This window comes from Mustela nivalis, assembly GCF_964662115.1.
Source record: "Mustela nivalis genome assembly, chromosome: 2".
Taxonomy (NCBI): Eukaryota; Metazoa; Chordata; class Mammalia; order Carnivora; family Mustelidae; genus Mustela; species Mustela nivalis.
The window spans coordinates 58,227,194-58,248,499 of NC_139021.1; the positions used below are offsets into that span (position 1 = coordinate 58,227,194).

Sequence of the window (21,306 nt, forward strand, 5' to 3'; positions counted from 1 at the left end):
CTCCCTGCTGAGTAGAGAGTCCGATGCGGGGCTCGATCCCAGGACCCTGAGATCAAGACCTGAGCCTAAGGCAGAGGCTTTAACCTGCTGAACCACCCGATGCCCCAAGAAAAATCAATTAATTTTTAAAAAGATGCTTATGCTTTCCCTTCTTTTCCCACAGCTCTCCTTCAAAAGACCCATTTCAAAACATCCCTTTCCCAAACTCTGTTTTCTCATTTGCTTTTTTTAATTAAAGATTTTTATTTATTTATTTGACAGAGATCACAAGTAGGCAAAAAGGCAGTCAGAGAGAGGAAGGAAAGCAGGCTCCCTGCTGAGCAGAGAGCCTGAAGCGGAGCTCAATCCCAGGACCCTGAGATCATGACCTGATCCAAAGGCAGAGGCTTAACCCACTGAGCCACCCAGGCTCATTTGCTTTTATTTGTATGTCTACTTCAGCATGTACCACAACTAGCCTTAGATCAGAAGTAATTATATGTGCCTATATAATTCTATAATTTACATTTCTATAATTTACCCTTACAAATTGTGGAACACTGGACATATTTTTAATTTCCATAAATCTTGTATTGGGCCTTGTGCACAGCCAATTTGTAAATATATACTGAGTTTAAGCTGAACCCTGGAGTCTAGATACCACGTGACTGTGTGGTGTAGAGAAAAAGAGGATTGAATACTGATTCTACCACTTATTCACCTGCTACCATGCACACCTATTGCATGACCTTGGCCAAATCATTTAATTTCTCGGATACAAAAATGGGAACAATTAAATACCCTACTAGTTTTTTAAATGACATAATATGTTTAAGAGTACTTAGCGTATAGTGGTCTCATAGTAGGGTTTTTTTTTTTTTAAGATTTTGTTCATTTATTTGTCAGAGAGAGAGAGAGCACAATGATGGGGAGTAGCAGGCTGAGGGAGAAGCAAGGAACCCAATGTGGGACTCAATCCCAGGACCCTGGGATCATGACATGAGCCAAAGAGAGACATTTAACCAACTGAGCCATTCAGGGGTCCCTCATAGTAAGTTTTTTAAATATAAAGATCCCTAACTACAAAAAGAAGAACAGAACTAACAGATGAAATGATAGGAATTTCCCAGAAATAAATGATTGGAAAGTGTATGCTAGAAATCCCACCATTTTGTAAGTTCTGATTTAAAAGCTCTCTCATTATGTAGAATACATATATATATGTGTGTGTGTGTAAAATTTGTAATTTTGACTGACCATCTGAAAGTTGCAGATTTCTTGACATTTTCACCCATAAACACTAAAACATGTTTGCCCTAAAGACTAGTATACTCTCCTATACAATACAGTGAGTGCAACAAAGTAACTTCGATACAGTAACATTAAATTTTCCTTAATTGTCATAACTTTTTAAAATCTAGCATTTACTGAAGATTTCTTATTGCCTTTGTTTTGTCTTTTTACTCTTATTAATTAATTAATTAAGTTTAAGTAAACTCTATATTTAATGCAGACCTCAAACTTGTAACCCTGAGATCAAGAGTCAATACTATGCTAACTGAACCAGCCAGGGACTCCATCTTTTTGCTCTTCTTTAATTCTAGCACGATCCTATTTTTTCCCCTTTTGTCACACCGGCATTGTTTTTTAAAATGCTAACATTTTTTAAGAGCCCAGGCCAATTGTGTTACAGAATGTCTCACATTCTGGATTTGACTGACTATTCCTTCATGATTTGATTCAGGTTAATATTTTAGTCAAAGAACATTAAATAAGTAATGCTGTATATTTAACCTCAAATCCCAGTAGGAGGCATTCAGTTTGTTTCTTTGGTTCAGTTCATATAGTTATCATCAGTTAGATATCTCTATTAATAAAGAATATGCTTTACCCTTTGGAATTTATGAGTAAGCTGAGAGTTGGTGGTTTGTGACTACCCTGTTCCTCAACAACACTTTATCTAATGTATTAGTGTCCACGGATGATCTTTGCCTGAATCAGTTATTACTCTGATAGTTACAAAATGGAAATTTTCTTTGTGTTTTTTTTTAAGATTTTAAAAAAAAAAATTTATTTGACAGAGAGAGACACAGCAAGAGAGGGAGCACAAGCAGGAGGAGTGGGAGAAAGAGAAGCAGGCTTCCCACCAAGCAGAGAGCCAGATGGGCTCAATCCCAGGACCCTGGGATCATGACCTAAGCCAAAGGCAGATGCTTAACGGCTGAGCCACACAGGCACCCCCAAAATGGTGATTTTCAATCATTACTTCCTCATTTATTAGCGGGCACTCTTCTGTAAAAGAGGTTTCCCCTTTCCCTTTTCTTTTGGAGTACTGCTATGATTCATCAATTTTTTCTCAGTATTTTATAATTCATTACCATCATTATTCTTTTTCATAACCGAAATATCCCAGTATGACCAGTGGAAATCCTTTCAAGATGGTTATCTGGTCTTTTTTATATGTCCTCATCATTCTACAAACACTTAACTTTCTGGCACGGCATAGTTTTTGGCTAACCTTGAGCTCTCCCTGCCAGAAACCTGGAATCAGCCAGTTGCCAATGAGTTCTTCCTTTGAGTGAGGAATAATACTTGAAAACAAGTCTTGTACTTACTGTTACTGGATGATCATTAATTCTGTACCATTTCAGTGGGGAGAGCTAGAAAATGTATGCATGTTTGTGTGTGCTTGTCTTCCCCCCTTTTCTTCGTATGCAAAAGATAGCATGCTACCTCCTCTTTCATGCCCTGCTTTTTTCACTTAATCATTCCATGTACATTCACAGAGCTCTTTCTCATTCTTTTCATAGTTGCACAGTAATTCCACTGTGTAACTATACCATAGCTTATGAACTGGTCTACTATGGATAGGCTCTTAAGTTATTCCAATAATTTTCTAGTACAAATAATGTCACAACGAATAACCTCATAGAAATTTTGTTTTGTAGTTGTGGAGGGGTAAATAAATTCTCTGAAGCAGGAATGCTGGGACAAAGGGTAAATGCCTATTTACTTTTGTTAGACTTGCCAAATTCCCTTCCAGGGAGGTTGTACCATTTTGCATTCTCAACAATAATGTATAAACCTGCCTGTAATCTTACAGGTTTACACCATTTTAATTTCTTCCAACCTCAAAGCTGAGAAATGGTATTTCCCATTGAAATGGTATTCCCCCCATGCAGTTTTGTGTTTCTCTTCCTATCGGTAAAGGTGAACAGTTTCTCATGTGCTTAAGAATCTTTCTCCTTTTTTTTTCTGTAAGTTGTCAGTTCATGTCTTTTGACTACTTGCCAGTCAGGTGTTTGGTCTTTTTCCCCCTTTATTTTTAAGAGTTACTTAGATTAAAAAAAAAAAAAAAAGAGTTACTTAGATATTTGGGAGATTATGCCTTCATCTGGGATATATATATTGCCATATTTTCTACCATTTTGTCATTTGTCTTTTGATTTTGCTCAGACTGCTTTCCTTCTAGTCATTATGTGGTTTCATTTTTTACATTTAGATCTTCGATTCATTTGGAAATTATTACGATATATACTGTGAGACATAAATCCAATTTGATGTTTTTCTCAAATGGCTATCTAGTTATCTCAATACCATTTATTTAAGTGTCTATCACTTCTCTAGTGGATTGAGATGCCAAGTTTTTCACATATTAAATTTTCATATGTATTTTGTTCTTTTTCTGGATTTTCTATTCTGTTACACTGACTTGTCTATTCATACACTAGTACTGTAAGACAGAGAAAGAAAGAGAGAGCACGAGCATGGGAGAGGGGCAGAGAGAGAGAGGGAGGCAGGCTCTCAGTTGAGCAGGGAGCCTGATCCAGGGTTTCATCCCAGGACCCTGAGATCATGACCTGAGCTAAAGGCAGACGCTTAACCAACGGAGTCATCCAGGTGCCCTACATTTTATTTTTTAGAGAAGTTCGGGTTCATAGCAAAACTGAGTGGAAAGTACGGAGTTACCCTACCCCTCGTCCTCACACATGTACACCTTCCCCACTAGTGACATCCTGCACCATAATGGTACATTTGTTAGAATCAATGAACCTACACTGACACTTAAGTATCACATTAAGTCAATACTTTACATTAGGTTTCATTCTTGGTGTTAGATATTCTTCGGGTGTTAGACAAATGTATAAGGATATATATTCACTATTGCAGTATCATACACAATAGTTTGATTGCCCTAAAACAAGCTTCTGTGCTCTGCCTATTCATCCCTCCTTCCTCCTAAGCCCTGGCAACCACTGATCTTTTAACTGTCTCTGTAGTTTTTGCCTTTTCCAGAATATTATATAGTTGGAACCATACAGTATCTAGCCTCTCCAGATTGGCTTCTTCCACTTAGTAATATGTGCTTGTTTCATCTGTATCTTTTCATGACTTGACAACTCATTTCCTTTAAGAGCTGACTAATATTCCAGTGTCTGGATGTACCACAGCTCATCCACTCACCCACTGAAGAACATCTTAGTTGCTTCCAAGTCGTGGCAATTATAAATAAAACTGCTATAAATATGTGTGCAGCTTTTTGTGTGGACACAAGTTTTCAGCTCTTTTGGATAGATATCAAGGAGCACTATCGCTGGATTGTATAAAAAATATGTTTAGTTTTGTTCTCCAACTGTCTTCAAAGGAAATCTACCATTTTGTAGTCCCACCCTTAGTGAATGAGAATCCCTATTGCACCATATCCTCTCCAGCATTTGGAACTGTCCATGTGGGTATTTTAATAGGTGTTTAGTAGTATGCCATTGTTTTAATTTGCAGTACTCTATGACACGTGATATTGAACATCTTTTCATATGCTTCCTCGTCATCTGTATATCTCTGACTAGGTATCTGCTCAGGTCTTCCACCCATTTTTTAATCTAAGTTGTCATTTTCTTGTTGCTATCTCGTTTTCTTACTGTTGAATCCTTTATATATTTGGGATAAGTGTTTCTCAGATGTGTCTTTTGCAAACATTTGCTTCCATTTTGTGGCTTGTTTTATCCTTCTCTTGAAAATTATCTTTTCCGGACAAGATTTTTAAATTTTAATGAAGTCCAGCTTATCCATTATTTATGTCATAGATCATAGCTTTGGTGTTATTTCTAAAATGTCATTGCATAACCAATGATACCTGGATTTTTCCTATATTATCTTCTAGGAGCTTTATAGCTTTGTGTTTGCATTTAGATTTATGATTCATTTTGAGTTAATTTTTGTAAAGGATGTAAGGTTTGTGTCTAGATTCTCTTTCCTATATGGATGCCTAGCTTCAGGACCATTTATTTTTTAAAAAACTGTCTTTACTCCATTGCATTGTTTTTCTCCTTTGCCAAAGATCTGTTCACTATATTTATGTGGGTCTACTTCTGGGCTCTTTATTTTGGTCCATTTATCTGTCTATTATTTTGCCAATACTACCCTGCTTTGATCACTGTAGCTTTATAGTACATCTTAAAATCAAGTAGTATTAATTCTCTGATTTTGTTCTCCTTCAGTAGAGAAATAGATGGCTATTCTGGGTCTTTTGCCTCTCCATATTGAGAATTAGTTTGTTTATAACCACAAGATACCTTTTTGAGATTTTGATTGAGATTGCATTGAATCTATAAATCAAATTGAGATGAACTGACATCTTGATGATATTCAGTCTTCCTATCCATGAACATGGATTATCTCTTTATTTGTCATTTATTTGATATCTTTCATCAGTTTTGTAGTTTCCCTCACATAGGTCTTATATTTCATTAGATTTATACCTAATTATTTCCTTTGAGGGGGGGTGCTAATGTAAATCACGTGTTTTTAATTTCAAATTCCACTTGTTCTTTGAAATACATCAGCAATTGATATTTGCATATTAACTTCATATCCTACAACCTTGCTAAAATCACTTATTAGTTCCAGGAGTTTTATCACTTATTTTAGATTTTCCATGTAGATGTTCATTTCATCTGTGAACAAAGACATTCTTGTTACTTCCTTCCTAAACCATATACTTCTTATCTTGTTGCATTTGTAGGACTTCCTGTATGGGGTTGAAAAGCAATAATGAGAGGGACATATTTGCCTTGTTCCTAATCTTAGTGGGAAAGGCTATTTCCCACCACTAAGTATGATATTAGCTATGGGATTTTTATGGATAATTATTAAGTTGAGGAAGTTCCCTTCTATTCCTTGCTTACTGAGAGTTTTATCACAAATGGGTGTTGGGTTTTGTCAAATGTTTTTTCTGTACTTATTGATATGATCATATGATTTTTATTTTCTAGTCTATTGATATGATGGATTACATTCATTCATTTTTTATGTTACAGTCTTGCATACTTTGGTAAATTCCGACTTATTCAAGGTGTATAACTCTTTTCATATATTATTGAATTAGATATGCTAATATATTGTTAAGGATCTTGAGTCTATTTTCATAAGATACACCGGACTTCTTATACCGTCTTTGTTTGGTTTTGATATTAGGGTAGTGGTGGCCTCAAAGAATGAGTTAGGAACTATTCCCTCTGCTTCTATTTTCTAGAAAAGATTACGGAGAGTTTGTATAATTTTTTTCCTTTAAATGGTATAATTCGGGGCACCTGGGTGGCTTAGTAGGTTAAAGCCTCTGTCTTCAGCTCAGGGCATGATCCCAGGGTCCTGGGATCGAGGTGGATCCAGCCCGGCATCAGGCTCTCTGCTCAGCAGGGAGCCCGCTTCCTCCTCTCTCTGCCTGTCTCTCTGCCTACTTGTGATCTCTGTCAAATAAATAAATAAAGTCTTTAAGATAAATATATAAATAGTATAATTCACCAGTGAATCTTATCTGGGCCTGGTGCTTTCTGTTTTGTAAGGCTACCAACTATTGATTTGATTTCTTTAATATATGTAGGACTATTTAGATGTCTATTACTTTATGTATGTGTTTTGGCAGATTGTATCTTCCAAAAAATTGGTGCCTTTCATCCTGGTTACCAAATTTGTGGGCACAGAGTTGTTCATAAGAATATTCCTTTATTTTCCTTTTAATGTGCATGGGATTTGTAGTGATATCTCCCTTTAATTTCTGATATTAGTAATATGTATCTTTTTTCTTAGATAGCATGGTTTGAGGCTTATTGATTTTATGATTTTATCAAAGAACCAGATTTGATTTTGTTGATTTTACTGATTTTTTTTCTATTGCATTGATTTCTGCTCTAATTTTTATTATTTCTTTTTCTTTTTCTTCTATTTACCTTGGATTTAATTTGCTCCTCTTTTTCTAGTTTCCAAAGGTGGAAGGTTTTATTGATTTTAGATCTTTCTTCTTTTTTTTTTTTTTAAGATTTTATTTATTTGGGGTGCCTGGGTGGCTCAGTGGGTTAAGCCGCTGCCTTCGGCTCAGGTCATGATCTCGGGGTCCTGGGATCGAGTCCCACATCGGGTTCTCTGCTCAGCAGGGAGCCTGCTTCCCTCTCTCTCTCTCTCTGCCTGCCTCTCTGCCTCTCTGTCTACTTGTGATCTCTCTCTGTGAAATAAATAAATAAATAAATAAAATCTAAAAAAAAAAAGATTTTATTTATTTATTTGACAGAGAAATAGAGAGCACACGTAAGCAGAGCAGCAGGCAGAGGGAGAGAGAGAGAAGCAGGCTCTCCGCTGAGCAGGGAGCCCAAGGTGGGGCTCAATCCCAGGATTCTGTAATCATGACCTGAGCCGAAGGCAGAGGCTTAACCCACTGAGCCACCCAGGTGCCCCTCTTCTTTTCTAATATATATATATGATGCTGTAAATTCCTCTAAGTACTGCTTTCACTGTATACCATGAACTAAAGTTTGTATTTTCACTTGCTGTAAGTTGTAAAGTTGTAAAGTAAGTTGTATTTTCACTTAGTTCAAAATATTTTAAAAACCTATTCTTGCATTTTCTTCTTTAACTCATGCATTACTCAGAATTGTGTTGACTGATCTTCAAGTATTTTGAGATTTTCCTGCTATCTTTCTATTGCATCTAGTTTAATTCCATTGTGGTCTAAAATCAGACAATGTATGACTTTTATTCTTTTAAAATTGTTAAAGTGTGTTTTAAGGCCAAGAATGTGAATGTTCCATGTGAATTTGAGGGGAATGTGTATTTAGCTGTTGTTGGATGAGGCCGTCTATAGATGCTAATTACACCCAGTTGATTGATGGTTCTCTTAAATTCAACTACATCGTTTTTTACTGATTTTTCTGCCTGCTGGATTTGTCCATTTCTGAAAGAGGGGTGTTGAAGTCTCAAGCAGTGGATTCATCTATTTCTCCTTGCAGTAACATCAGTTTTTGCATCACATATTTTGATAGTTTTATTTTTTTAAGATTTTTAAAAATTTATTTATGACAGAGATAGTGAGAGAGGGAACACAACTACGGGGGAGCTGGAGAGGGAGAAGCAGGCTCCCACTGAGCAGGGAGCCCATCCTGGGATCATGATCTAAACCAAAGGCAGACGGTTAACGATAGCCACCCAGGCGCCCCTGTATTAAAGAGCATACACATTCAGGATTTTTATGTTCTCCTGAAGTATTGATCCCTTTATCATAATACAATGCTCCTCTTTCTCCCTGATAACTCTCTTTGCTCTGAACTCAGCTCTGTTTGAAATTAAACAGCTGCTCCAGCTTTCTTTTGATCAGTATTAGCATGATATATCTTTCTCCATTGCTTTCCCTTTAGTCAATATGTCTTTATATTTAAAGTATATTTCTTGGGGCGCCTGGGTGGCTCAGTGGGTTAAGCCGCTTCCTTCGGCTCAGGTTATGATCTCAGGGTCCTGGGATCGAGTCCCACATCAGGCTCTCTGCTCAGCAGGGAGCCTGCTTCCCTCTCTCTCTCTCTGCCTGCCTCTCTGCCTACTTGTGATCTCTGTCTGTCAAATAAATAAAATCTTTAAAAAAAAAAAGTATATTTCTTGTATATAACTGTATCCTGTTTTTTTGATCCACCTTGATAATCTGTCTTTTAATTAGTGTATTTGGACCACTGATGTTTAAAGTGATTATTGATAAGAGTTGGATTAATGTCCACCACCGTATTTTTGCTGCTTTCTACTTGTTGCAGTTCTTTTTTCCTATTTTTGTCTCCCTGTTGTCTACCTTTCTCTATTTATTTACTGTGGGTTTTTAAAAAAATATTTTGTTCATTTATTTGGCAGAGAGAGCAAGATCACAAGCAAGCAGAGAGGCAGGCAGCGAGAGAGGGAGAAGTAGGCTCCACGCCGAGCAGAGAGCCCAGTGCAGGGCTCGATCCCCAGGAACCTGAGACCATGACCTGAGCTGAAGGCAGAGGCTTAATCCACTGAGCTACCCAGGTTCCCCTGTGGGTTTTTTGTTTTGTTTTGTTTTGTTTTTTAAATATTTGAGAGGGAGAGAGACAAAGAGCACAAGCAGGGAATGGGAGGGGGGAGGGAGAAGCAGACTCCCTGGGGCTCAATCCCAGAGATCCAGACCCAGAGATCACAACCTGAGCCAAAGACAGAGGCTTAACCATCTGAGCCACCCAAGTGCCTGCTTTTGTGTTGGGTTTTTTTTTAAGATTTTAACCCACTGAGCCACCCAGGTGCCCCGCTTTTGTGATTTTAATTGAACATTTTATAGGATTCCATTTTCTTTCATTAGCAGTGTGTATATATGTGTGTGTGTGTAGTTTTTTAGTGATTACCCTAGTTTCCACATTTACAACTAATCCAAAGTCCATTTTCAAATAACACTATATTGATTCATGAGTAATGCAAGTAACTTGTAGTAACAAAGTAATCCTAACTCATTCCTCCCATCTCTTGTATTATTTGCTATCATTCATTTATACCTAAATATATATAAATATATATGCACATACATAATTGAATACATTTTTGTCATTATTTTGAGAAAAATGTTACCTTTTAGATCAATTAAGAAAAACAAAAATTAAAGTTTTTGTTTTACTTCATTTATTCCTTTGCTGTTCTTTATGTAGATACAAGTTTCTGATCTATATCATTTTCCTTCTCTCTGAAGAACTCCTATTAACATTTTTTGCCAAGCAGGTCCACTGGCAACAAATTCCCTTAATTTTCATTTGTCTGAGAAAGTCTTTATTTCTCTTTCCCTTTTGAAGGATAATGTCACAAGGCACAGAACTGTAGTTTGGTGTTTTTTTCCTCTGGACACTTTAAATATTTTACATCATTCTCTTCTTGCTTGCATGTTTTCTGAGAAGTTGAATATAATGCTTTTTCTTTGTTCTTTTATAGGCCGTTTTCCCCCTGTGACTTCTTTTAAGATTTTTTTTTTCCTTGGGTGTCTGGGTGGCTCAGTTGGCTAAACAACTGTCTTTGGCTCAGGTCATAATCCTGGAGTCCCGGAATCGAGTTCCGGGATCGAGTCCCACATCAGGCTCCCTACTCACCAGGGTGGCTTCTTCTCCCACTGACCTCTCACCTCTCATGCTTTCTCTCTCTCATTCTCTCTCTCTCTTTCAAATAAATAAATAAAAGCTATAAAAAGAAATACAAAAAAAAGATTTTTTTTCTTAATCTTTGATTTTTTTGGAGTTTGCATATAATGTGTATGTAGGCTTAGGCATAGGCATATAGGCATAGGCTTAAGGTTTTTGCTTTTGTTTGTTGGGATTCACCCTGCTTGGTAACTCTGAATTTCCTGGACCCGTGGTTTGGTGTCCGACAGTAATTTGGAGAAATTTTTAGTCATTATTGCTTCAATATTGCCTTTGATTCTTCTTTTCTTTTGGTATTCCTATTATATATACATTACACCTTTTGTAGTTGTCCCACAGTTCTTGGATATTGTCTTCTGGGTTTTTTCCAGTCTTTTTTCTCTTTGTTTCTGTTTCTGTTGTCATATCCTCAAGTTCAGAGGTTCTTTCCTCAGCCATGTTCAGTCTACTCATGAGCTCATCAAAGCCATTCTTCACTTGGTAGTGTTTTTTATCTTCAGCATTTCTTTTTGATACTTTCTTAAAATTTTCATCTCTCTGCTTAACTACCCATCTGTTCTTGCATGTTGTATACTTTTTCCATTAAAGTTCTTAGCATTTAATCATAGTTTTAAAAAATTCCTGTTCTGATAATCCCAACATTCCTGCCATATCTAACTCTGGTTCTTGTATTTATTCAGTCTCTTTAAACTATTGCCCTCATAGCATAGGTACATGTTCACAAATGCAAAAAACTCTCAGTGTTTTGGGCAGGGGAGGTTGTAGAGACATCATCAGGTAGGCATGCTCAATTACTAAGTCAACATCCAGTACCTTTCACCTCTCTGGGAGTTTGAGAAGTTGGACTGAAAGTTTCAGGATTCTAATCAAGGCTTGCCTTTTTGGCAATCAGCACCCAACCTGAAGATAACTAGGGGCCTGCCAAGAGTTAAGATATGATGCTCCTGTCACTAAGAAAATTCCAAGGGATTTAGGAACTCCATGTCAGGAACCAGAGACAAAAACCAAACATATATTCCTTATTATACCACATAAATCTTTTAATACTTTTTGTTCCATTTGCTGTTTTTCTTCAGGAGCCATCAACTATGCCTATATATTTATATATTTAATAGTATTTTTATGTCTTTCATATCTATAATTTCTTCTCTACTCCTTAAAAAAACCCACATATCCAGTCTGTGTTTATCTGTTATCTATTTTTCTCAAAAATGTCTTCTTATAGTTTGTTTGAATCAGGTTCTACACAAGGTTTACAGAATACATTTGTTTAATAACTTCTTATCTTTTATTTTTTGAGTTTTCCTCTACCTCCCTTTTTGCCATTTATTTAAAAAATTGCATCATTTGTCCTGTAGAATTTCCTATAATCTGACTTTAGCTATTTGCAGCCTTGTGATGCAATTTAATAAGTTTCTCTGTTTCACATGTCTCTCATCCTTACTTCCTATAAACTGATCATGAGATATAGAGTCTTGATAAGTTTTTTGGTTTTGGGGGCTTTTTTGTTTGTTTGTTTGGCAAGAGCACTTCACATTACTTTCTATTTTATTGTGTTCAAAAGGCATATAGTATCTGGTTGTCCCACTATTACTTATATTAAAGTTAATCAATTGGTTCAGGAATATTGGCATGATCCATCTAACAAAGTTCCCCTTCAACTTTTTGTTCAAACTGATTGCTTTAGCACCCATTGATGATTGATGGCGGCCTCCATCATTTCACTAGGGCTAGCACAATTATTATTCTTTTATTCTTTCATAGTTTCCATGTACAATAACTGAAATTCTTCTCTGAAGAATTTCCTTGCATCAATCATTTGGTTACCTTGAAATAGTTTATAGAATCAAGGCCAAAAAAAATGTTACTTTTCCCTTTCCCCTTTTTGACCAATGAATTGGTGACCTAGCAAATGCCAAAGGCAACCAATGAGGTTTCTTTCCAGTTACTGTTATGAATTTATGATTTTATATTGTGTCTGTATATAGATATGTATACACACATACACATACATATATATTTCCAAGTATATAATTAAATACTTCAATTTATTACAGTCCCTACTTTTCTGTTGCTTAAACCATCTTATCTTTGGCCAGAAGATCTCCTTCAGAGTTGGCTTCCCTGATAATTTTAAACTTTGTTCTTTTTAAATTTCATTTGATAAAACCAATTAAGCAAATAGAGCCAGGAACAGAATAAAGTTTAATATTTACCTATCGGTTCTCTAAATTTTCACTTAGGTAATTCTAAGTGTGTACTTGAATCCCCAGGAGTCTGAAGAATATTATATTTTAAAGAATTTATTCAACAGTAAAATTCATGCTCTAGGAGGATGTACCATGTTTATCTTATGATTTCATATACTGTATGTCATATCCTAAGATTACATTTCCCTCAGTCCTAGCATATTATGTTTTAAGAAGATATTAGGATCCTTCCTCAACATCAAACCAAATAATTATGACCAACACAGCCTTCCCTCTTCATATGGCTAACACTGTCTTTTATTTTCTTTCTTTCTTTTTTTTTTTTTTTAAGAGTGTGTGTGTGAGTGGGGAGGGGCAGAGGGAGAGGGAGAGAGAATCTTCAGCAAGCTCCACACTGGCAGAGACACAAGGCTCGATTTCACCACCCTGAGTTCATAACCTGAACCGAAATCAAGAGTTGGATGCTTAACCGACTGAGCCACCCAGGTGCCCCAGTACTGCTAACATTTTCAAACATCTCCCTCTCTACTGACTCCCTTTACCCTATAAAATTGCTCAAATCACTTTCTGAAAATAAGAAATAAACTTCCCCCCAGCTGTTGACCTTGCATTTATCTTGAATAGTTTCATCCTTCTTTCTCTTCTCTGACAAATCTCTTAATGTCTGTATGTCTTCCCTTGCCAGTTCACTTGACAATTCACTCCAATAAAAAATAATCTGATGACTATCATTGATAGACCCCACATTGCAAGTTCAGTAGAACCTTTTTTTAAATTTTTACGAGTCCTCTTGGATGAATTTACATTACTGCTTACTCCCGGTTGAGGCTCTTGGATGAATTTACCTAACTGATTACTTACTCCTTGTTCAAGACTCTTTGGCTTTTAGGTCACTCTCCTCCTCCTAGCTTCTGACCTCAGCAACATGTACTTCTCTTTCCTAAACTCTCATTTGGAGCGATCTCTTTATTTTCATGGTTTCAAACATAATCATTTTACTGAATTAGCCAGACTTTATGTGGTGCTATTTCCTGCTGAAATTCCAAACTGGGCTTTCTTTGCCCTGGATAAAATCTCAGGAAGGAGCCAGAACTTCTCCAGCCCCTTTGTCACAAGAACAATCTTATCATAAGAGCATTAATTTTGAGCGCATCTAATGTTATATCAAAATCCAACACTTCACTTAAATGAAAGCATCTCCCTACCCTCTCCCAGTTTGAGTCTGTGATGTAAGATTGCTGGCTGAATATATTCTCTTTAAGTGTGGCAGTGAACTCTATCTTTTTTTCCCCCTCTCTGGCATTTCTTGTGTTATCTCCCCTCATTGTGTATAAGCTTCTTCTTATAGGAGACATCACATCTGATTTCAGTAGGGCTGACCCCTCTGGCACCCAGGAGACAAGAGTCAGCCCAGCCCTAATCAACCAGGATACCTCACCTCTCTCATCACTGATGAGTTGAGAGGTAGAGTTCATTAGAGCTAAGCCAACTGGAGCTGTTCTCAGATATTTGCTGCTAGAACTAGGGATACTTAGCTGGTAGGATGGATATGAGTCTTGAGACTAGTGGCCATTCTGCTCACCACAAAGACTGACAGAAAAAGAGCCCTGCATATCAGTTGAGACTCTGTGAACTCATTTGAGATAGATTTTACAACTTTCACTTGAAAAAGGCGTAACAGATGTCCTACAGGAAATTTAAAATCTTGCAACATGTCCAAAATGAATGATTTTTTTCTTCCCCTTCTACTTTCATTCCTTCTATCTCTACAAACTCTCATATTTCCAAGTAAAAAAACCTGGCACTCAACTCTTTCCTTGTCTCCTGCATACAACAATTCTTAGTTCTGGGTGCCTGGATGGTTCAGCTGTTTAAATGACTGCCTTCAGTCCCAGGATCAAGCCTCATATTGGGCTCCCTGCTCAGCAAGGAGTCTGTTTCTCCCTCTGACTCTCCCTCTCTCATGCTCTCTCTCTCTCTCCCTCTCCCATTCTCTCTCTCAAACAAATAAAATTAAAACAAACAAACAAACAAACACAAACCTCAGTTCTATCTGTTCCCCATTTTAAATATCTCTAGAGTTCTTCCTTTTCTTTCTGCACATGTCCTAGTCCAGTTCTCTTCCACCATTTGTCAGATCCTTACAATAGCCTCCTTTTCTGACTTATCTTCTATGATCTTACCTGATTAAAACTGTTCAGTCACCAGAGCCATCATGCCAAAAACACAAATCTGGCCTTACCACTTCCCATCTGAAAATACCTCCAATTTGGTAAATGCTTTCTAAGATAAAGTCCAACCTGCTCATCAACTAACAAAGCCTTCCATGACCAGGTCTTGCCTGCCTCTTGTCTCCTACTTCCTTCCATCCAATTTCTATTGGGCCATACCAAACTGTTACCTCCTGTTGACACCAATTACACAGTTCCTGCTCCCTCTGCCTGGAATGCCTCTCTTGTGTTCCCTTTTCACCTCTGCTAGGGCCTTAGTTCTTCTAGATAACTGTTTTTAGCTGCTAGGCAAGGTCAAGAGCTCCCTTCTTATGATCCTGTAATAGCCAGTAAGTAGCTTTTTCCATATTCTAGCAAAATCTTTTCTTTCATCTGTCTTTCTGATTGTAAGCAATGTTAATATGCGAACGGTATCTTACTCATCTTTATATCCCCAGTGCCTGGCATTCAATATATGCTTTTTGATAAAATTTTAAGTTCCGCAGTTTAAAATGAATCAATTTGATTAGAGTTATTTTTATTTTAAAACTCTATTGACATGGGTCATTAAGAGAATATATTTGGAAGGATAATACTGTGTATTAGTTAAAGAATTCAATCTGTAGAGTCAGACAGTTGGAGTTCCCAAGGTAGAATTCTGATCCTGCTATGGTTATACACAAGCTGTTTGACTTTGGCAAATTACCTAGCCTCTCTAGGCCTGTTTTCTTACCTGTAAAATGAGAATTGTTTTATGTACTTCATAGTGCTGAATTAAAGATTATATAACCCAAGAAATATAAGTGCCTCTTACACTGCCTATATGGCACATACAAACATTACATCATTATTGTTATTAATAAAGGCAGGTCTGGAAAGATGCCACATGTGGGGAAGAACACTGGGTGGGGCAGGGAAAGACAACATCCCAACCTTGAAACTCTGTCTATAGCAAGCTCAGTTCAAAGCACGGTCACGGTTCATGTTCACAAGAAACTGGGGGATCTCGTCATAGGTATTTCTCAGTCACTGACACACACACCCTACTCCTTATCTCTAACTAACATGTCATCTGCCCACTGGAGAGAGAACGTAGAGTAATTCAGAAGAAAAATTAGCTATTGCCTGTCACCTATACAATTCTATGTGGTTTACAAAACTTCTTCAGGTTCATGATTCATCTACACTCTGTCACAAACCGTGGGTTGGCATTTTTGTCTCCATTTTATAGGTAATAGAACCAAGATTCATAGACGTTTAAATAACCAACTCCAAGTCATGGAAACTAGAATGTTGCCGAGTTAGGATTCAAATGAAGGCCATTCGATTCTAAGTCTAGGGCCTTTTCTAACACACAGTAAGAGATCAGGCAAAAGGGAACACAAAAATGGGATGGGGATGTAAGGCAGAAAGATCATAGGATAAGAAAGAACTAGCTGGCAAGGACAAAATCAGAAGGGCTGCCATCCCTTCTGAGGAGTGTAAGAATGATAAATATGTGTTGGGGCAACGAAGGCCTTATGAGCTGGTGAAGAGGGTAATATGAATTATGAATATGAATTATTTTCCTTTGACAAGGAAAATAACTTATCTGGAAAGCTTTGAAGAAATCATTGACTCTCCATTTTACAGATGAAAAAATCCAGATGTAGGGAGATACCTGATCACCCTTCAGTTTCATACCATTAATGGGAGAGCCAGTCCAAAGACTAGCCACAACTTACTGGTATGGGTGTGTTAAAATCTTGAAATGCCTTTCCCTTTTTAAAAATAGCTTTACTGGGGAGGTGATAGCTGGCTGGTTGGCTCAGTCCGTAGAGCACGCGACTCTTGATCTTGGAGTCATGAGTTTCAGCCTCATGAGCATAGAGATCACTTGAAAAATAAAAAATAAAAAAAAATTTGGGGCGCCTGGGTGGCTCAGTGGGTTAAGCCGCTGCCTTCGGCTCAGGTCATGATCTCAGGGTCCTGGGATCGAGTCCCACATCAGGCTCTCTGCTCGGCAGGGAGCCTGCTTCCCTTTCTCTCTCTCTCTCTGCCAGTCTCTCTGCCTACCTGTGATCTCTCTCTGTCAAATAAATAAATAAAATCTTAAAAAAAAAATTTAAAAATAGCTTTTTGGGATATAATTCATATACCATAAATTTCACCCATAATAATTACTCAATAATTTTGAGTAAATTTATACAGTTGGGTAACCATCACAATCCAGTTTTAGAACATTTCTGTTCTAAAAAAACACTGAAATACTTCAGTAGTGGTTAGTAAATAGCCACTTCCCTCAAATCCCCAAAAGAATCACCCTTCAATTCTCGGAATCATTATAGACCTCTCTATGATCTATTTACAGTATCTGGTCCACAGAGCAGGAGCATCCATGTCCTTGCCCCAACACTGAGCAGCTTCTGTTCTTCCTGGTTGGTACCTTTGCTACATCTGTGCCCCATCTGGTGTTAAATAATGTTTGTGTCACCCCTGGAAGGATCAAGGCAAGCATTTAACTCCTCTGGTTTCTAATCTGAGCTTTTCACATAACACCCTACTTTTCAGAAAGATAGGAAATTAAGTAAGTGAACAAAAGAAAACAAGAGCTATGAAATTATGTCTACATACAAGATAGACAGGTTTTGAAAGTCAAGAGATTGAGCTGGTATTTATAGTGATGGTTACCTCTTCGGTAAAGGTATTCTTATCTTGAGGTTTATACACTTTTGGTAATGGATGAACTTCTGAAGATCAGGTACCTCCCTGAAATACAAAATTTCATGAATACACACATTTTTCTGTGAAGTGGGTCCATGGACTGAAAAAAAAAAAAAGTATAACTTGCTAGGAACATGTTTGGTAAGAGGTTTGGGGGAGAAGTAAAAAAAGAATGTGCTCAAAGAGTACATACCTGGGGAAAAGAATTTTAGCTAAAGGGATAGGAAAAAGAAAGAAAGTGAAGACAAAGTTCTCCTGATTCATGGTTTTATTTATAAGCCAGATATGTATGTGAATCAACTATTTTTGACATGTAGAATAAGTCACACAGATTAGGTCACATATATAAATGCTTTATTATTTTGCTAACTTTCTTTGTCCTCTGTTAGGAGAGTCACATGAAATGACTAATTTGGGTTATGCTTTTCCTAAAGTACCACTCTAAATTGTAAATCTGGAGTTTTGGTACTTCATTAAATCCCATCTATGGCTCAACTGGATTACATTAGAATTTTAAAATTGTTAACTATGGCCTGCCAGTAGGTCTACATAAATTACGATGAAGTCAAATTCATTCCTAGTATATCTATAAATGTGAGTTTTAAATTCAAAATAGTACATCATTCCCATTGCATTTTATCTTAGACTTTTTAAGATGGTATTTTGGACATATTTAAATTTTGATGATATCTACTAGGCACATGGAATTTGAAATCTGGAAGAAAACTTGGAAGATTATGCAGTCTGATTTGCTCATTTTATTGATAAATAAACCCAGAGAGATTAAGAGCCCTGACCAAGCTTGCTTGTGACAGAGCTAGGACAAGGCTACAAACATTGGATTCTTAGCTTGGTGCCTTTTCCAACATCCAGTTAACAAGCTAATGGTTACTTAACTGTGACATTTCTCTGATGATATCAGTCAGTAGGAGAATATGAATAAACCATCTGTGGAGACATAGGCTCAAGCAAAGACTCAACTCAGCCTCTTCACACTCTGACGATTCTCATAGGACTGCTCCTAACTCTCCAGTCTAGTGAATCACTAGAACTCAAACATTCATAAATTATGTAATATTATCAATATTGTGGCATTTGCCCAATGATCACTTGTGAGTTCTCCAAGTTACTGGACTCTGGTTTCCAATATTTCCTCCCCTTTTCTGCCAGAAAGTTCAGCTGCTTTTAGTCTTCTGTGTCACAGCCTCTACCTTAGCCTTGGTGGGGACAACCTCAGGCACATACATAGCTTCTGCATGCCCTTTTTTTTTTTTTCCTTCAGGGAGGTAGAGGTGGGGTAGTTTGTGATATGAGGGAGAATCACCTTCTTGAACATGATAGTCATTTGTAATTGATGTGGAAATAAAAAAAACTATCAAACCTAAGAAAAATAATAATAATCACTTAATATCATCTAATATGCATTTTATGTGTAAATTTCTCCAATTGTTTCAAAAATATCTTTTTTACGGCTGGTTTGAATCAGGATCCAAACAAGGTTAACATGACTGCATTGGCTTAATATGTCTCTTAAGTATCTTTTTTCGCAAAAGGTGCTATTAAAAAGATTCTTTAAGGGCATGGGAAATTTTAATTTTACTATTATAGAACTGTTTTCCAAAGTGATTGTCCAAATTTGCTCCCATAGAGCTCTTATTGAGAGCTTCACTCCGCTTTTGGTATTGTCATACATTTTATCTGTTGCCTATGTGATAGCAAGCCCCACACTATAAAGAAATATGTAAGCCTTATCTTCAAACACTGCATAAGTCAAATGTTTTATTTTTATTTTTTTTAATTAATTAATTTATTTGACAGAGAGATCACAAGTAGACAGAGAGGCAGGCAGAGAGAGAGAGAGAGAGAAGCAGACTCCCTGCTGAGCAGAGAGCCTGACGCGGGACTCGATCCCAGGACCCCGAGATCATGACCTGAGCCAAAGGCAGCGGCTTAACCCACTGAGCCACCCAGGCGCCCCAAGTCAAATGTTTTAGATAGAAAAATATTATGCTCGCTGGAGATACTATATGTTCCACCCCATCTGAAAGTCACTGTTTTAGCTCCTGAGTACATCAGGATCTCTCCATTATATATTAATAAAAACATGAAGAAGATAGTAAGCATATATCACTTAACATTTACCAGGAAAGGTATGACTAGTACAGACTTTTCCCTCCCCTGAAGGTCCTTTTTAAAAGGACCTTTTTAACATAAAGCCCCAGGGACCAGATGTTGATTTTACTGAGGAGTGTTAAGAATTCTGTTGACTGGGCACCTGGGTGGCTCAGTGGGTTAAGCCGCTGCCTTTGGCTCAGGGTCCTGGGATGAAGTCCCGCATCGGGCTCTCTCCTCAGCGGGGAGCCTGCTTCTCTCTCTCTCTCTCTGCCTGCCTCTCCGTCTACTTGTGATTTCTCTCTGTCAAATAAATACATAAAATCTTTAAAAAAAAAAAAAAGAATTCTGTTGATTCCCTTTTCTTATTCATATGTCATGGCAGGTTGTTGGTTCTGACGATGTCACAATGCTTTGCTTGTGGAGTCATCTGATGTCACTTACACCTTAGGAAGAATCAGCTTTTAAATAAAATGAACTTTAGATGGTAAAACTTGATCTTCTGGAGAAATTTTCAGAGATCATGGGGATACAGATCTCCGGAAGAAAATATATATGGAAAAACTTTCCTCTTTCATTGAGATATATGGGTTTTACTCACAGTTGAAATGTTAACAACACAACTGAGCTGACACCAGATACGCTTCCAGATGATTCCTGGTTGCTAAGAGCCTCCAAACATTCCTCAAGGACACCATTCTTTTGCACAACAAAGGGAAAACCAGCCCATTTCTGGCACTATGATGGTATTCTAAGAGGAAAGAGCAAACCAGTGTAACTTCCTCTCCATCAATTAAAAACAGTTGGTTTAATATTACACTATAGGATAACGTGTATTTTAAATTATAACGTGTATTTGACAGAGAGATCACAAGTAGGCACAGAGGCAGGCAGAGAGGGATAAGCAGGCTCCCCGCTGAGCAGAGATTCCCAATGGCGAGGGCTCCATCCCAGGACCCTGAGATCATGACCTGAGCCAAAGGCAGAGGCTTAACCCAGGTGCCCCCTGATTTTTTAATTTTTTTTTTTAAGATTATTTGAGAGAGAGCCAGCACCAGCAGGGGAGAGGCAGAGGGAGAGAGAAAGGGAGAAGCAGACTCTCCACTAAGCAGGGAGCCCCACGTGGGGGGCTCAATCCCACGCCCCTGGGATCATGATCAGAGGTGAAGTCAGGTGCTTAACCGACTGAGCCACCCAGGGGCCCCCCAAATGATCTATCTTTAGAGTGGGAAGGAGGATATTCTACATTGTTCTTATATTTAAGTCCTACAGAAATTTCTTAAAAAGAGCTCCAAGTTAATAAAATGACAGATTTCAAGCTTTTGTTCTACTAAAGTAAAAGCCTACTACTCAATATGTCAGCCATTTAAATTTTTAAAAGAGGAAGAACAGGAGGTGCAAGTCTTTGGCTTCCATTTTCCTCTTAACCAATGACATCTTCAGTTTTTGGATAGCTTTTTAAAATGTGGCTTCCGATAAATGTTGGCAGAACTGGTGCATTCCCAGAATAAATACTGAATGCTCAGCTTTCCCTATTCAAATACATCCCTAGGTCGAACGACCACAAAACTGCCCACTGTGAAACAGGCTGAAGAGGAGTCCAGATGTGATATAAGGGGTAAGTGTATCCTCAAAGTGCACTGGTAC

The 21,306-nt window shown here is 37.5% G+C and overlaps 1 long non-coding RNA gene across 2 annotated transcripts in view; it reads right to left on the reverse strand.

Moving 5' to 3' along the window:
* The window catches only part of LOC309859254, a 32,563-nt gene that overhangs the window by 10,657 nt on the left and 600 nt on the right, over positions 1 to 21,306 (reverse strand). Inside the window, exons 2-5 of one of the 2 annotated variants that reach the window (XR_014308643.1) lie at positions 20,261 to 20,410; positions 17,515 to 17,592; positions 16,569 to 16,719; positions 15,433 to 15,577 (exon numbers count right to left, since the gene is read on the reverse strand). This is a non-coding gene — a long non-coding RNA (uncharacterized lncRNA). Of the gene's footprint in view, positions 1 to 15,432; positions 15,578 to 16,568; positions 16,720 to 17,514; positions 17,593 to 20,260; positions 20,411 to 21,306 lie in introns of those variants that run through there. The other variant, XR_014308642.1, reaches the window with a different exon arrangement.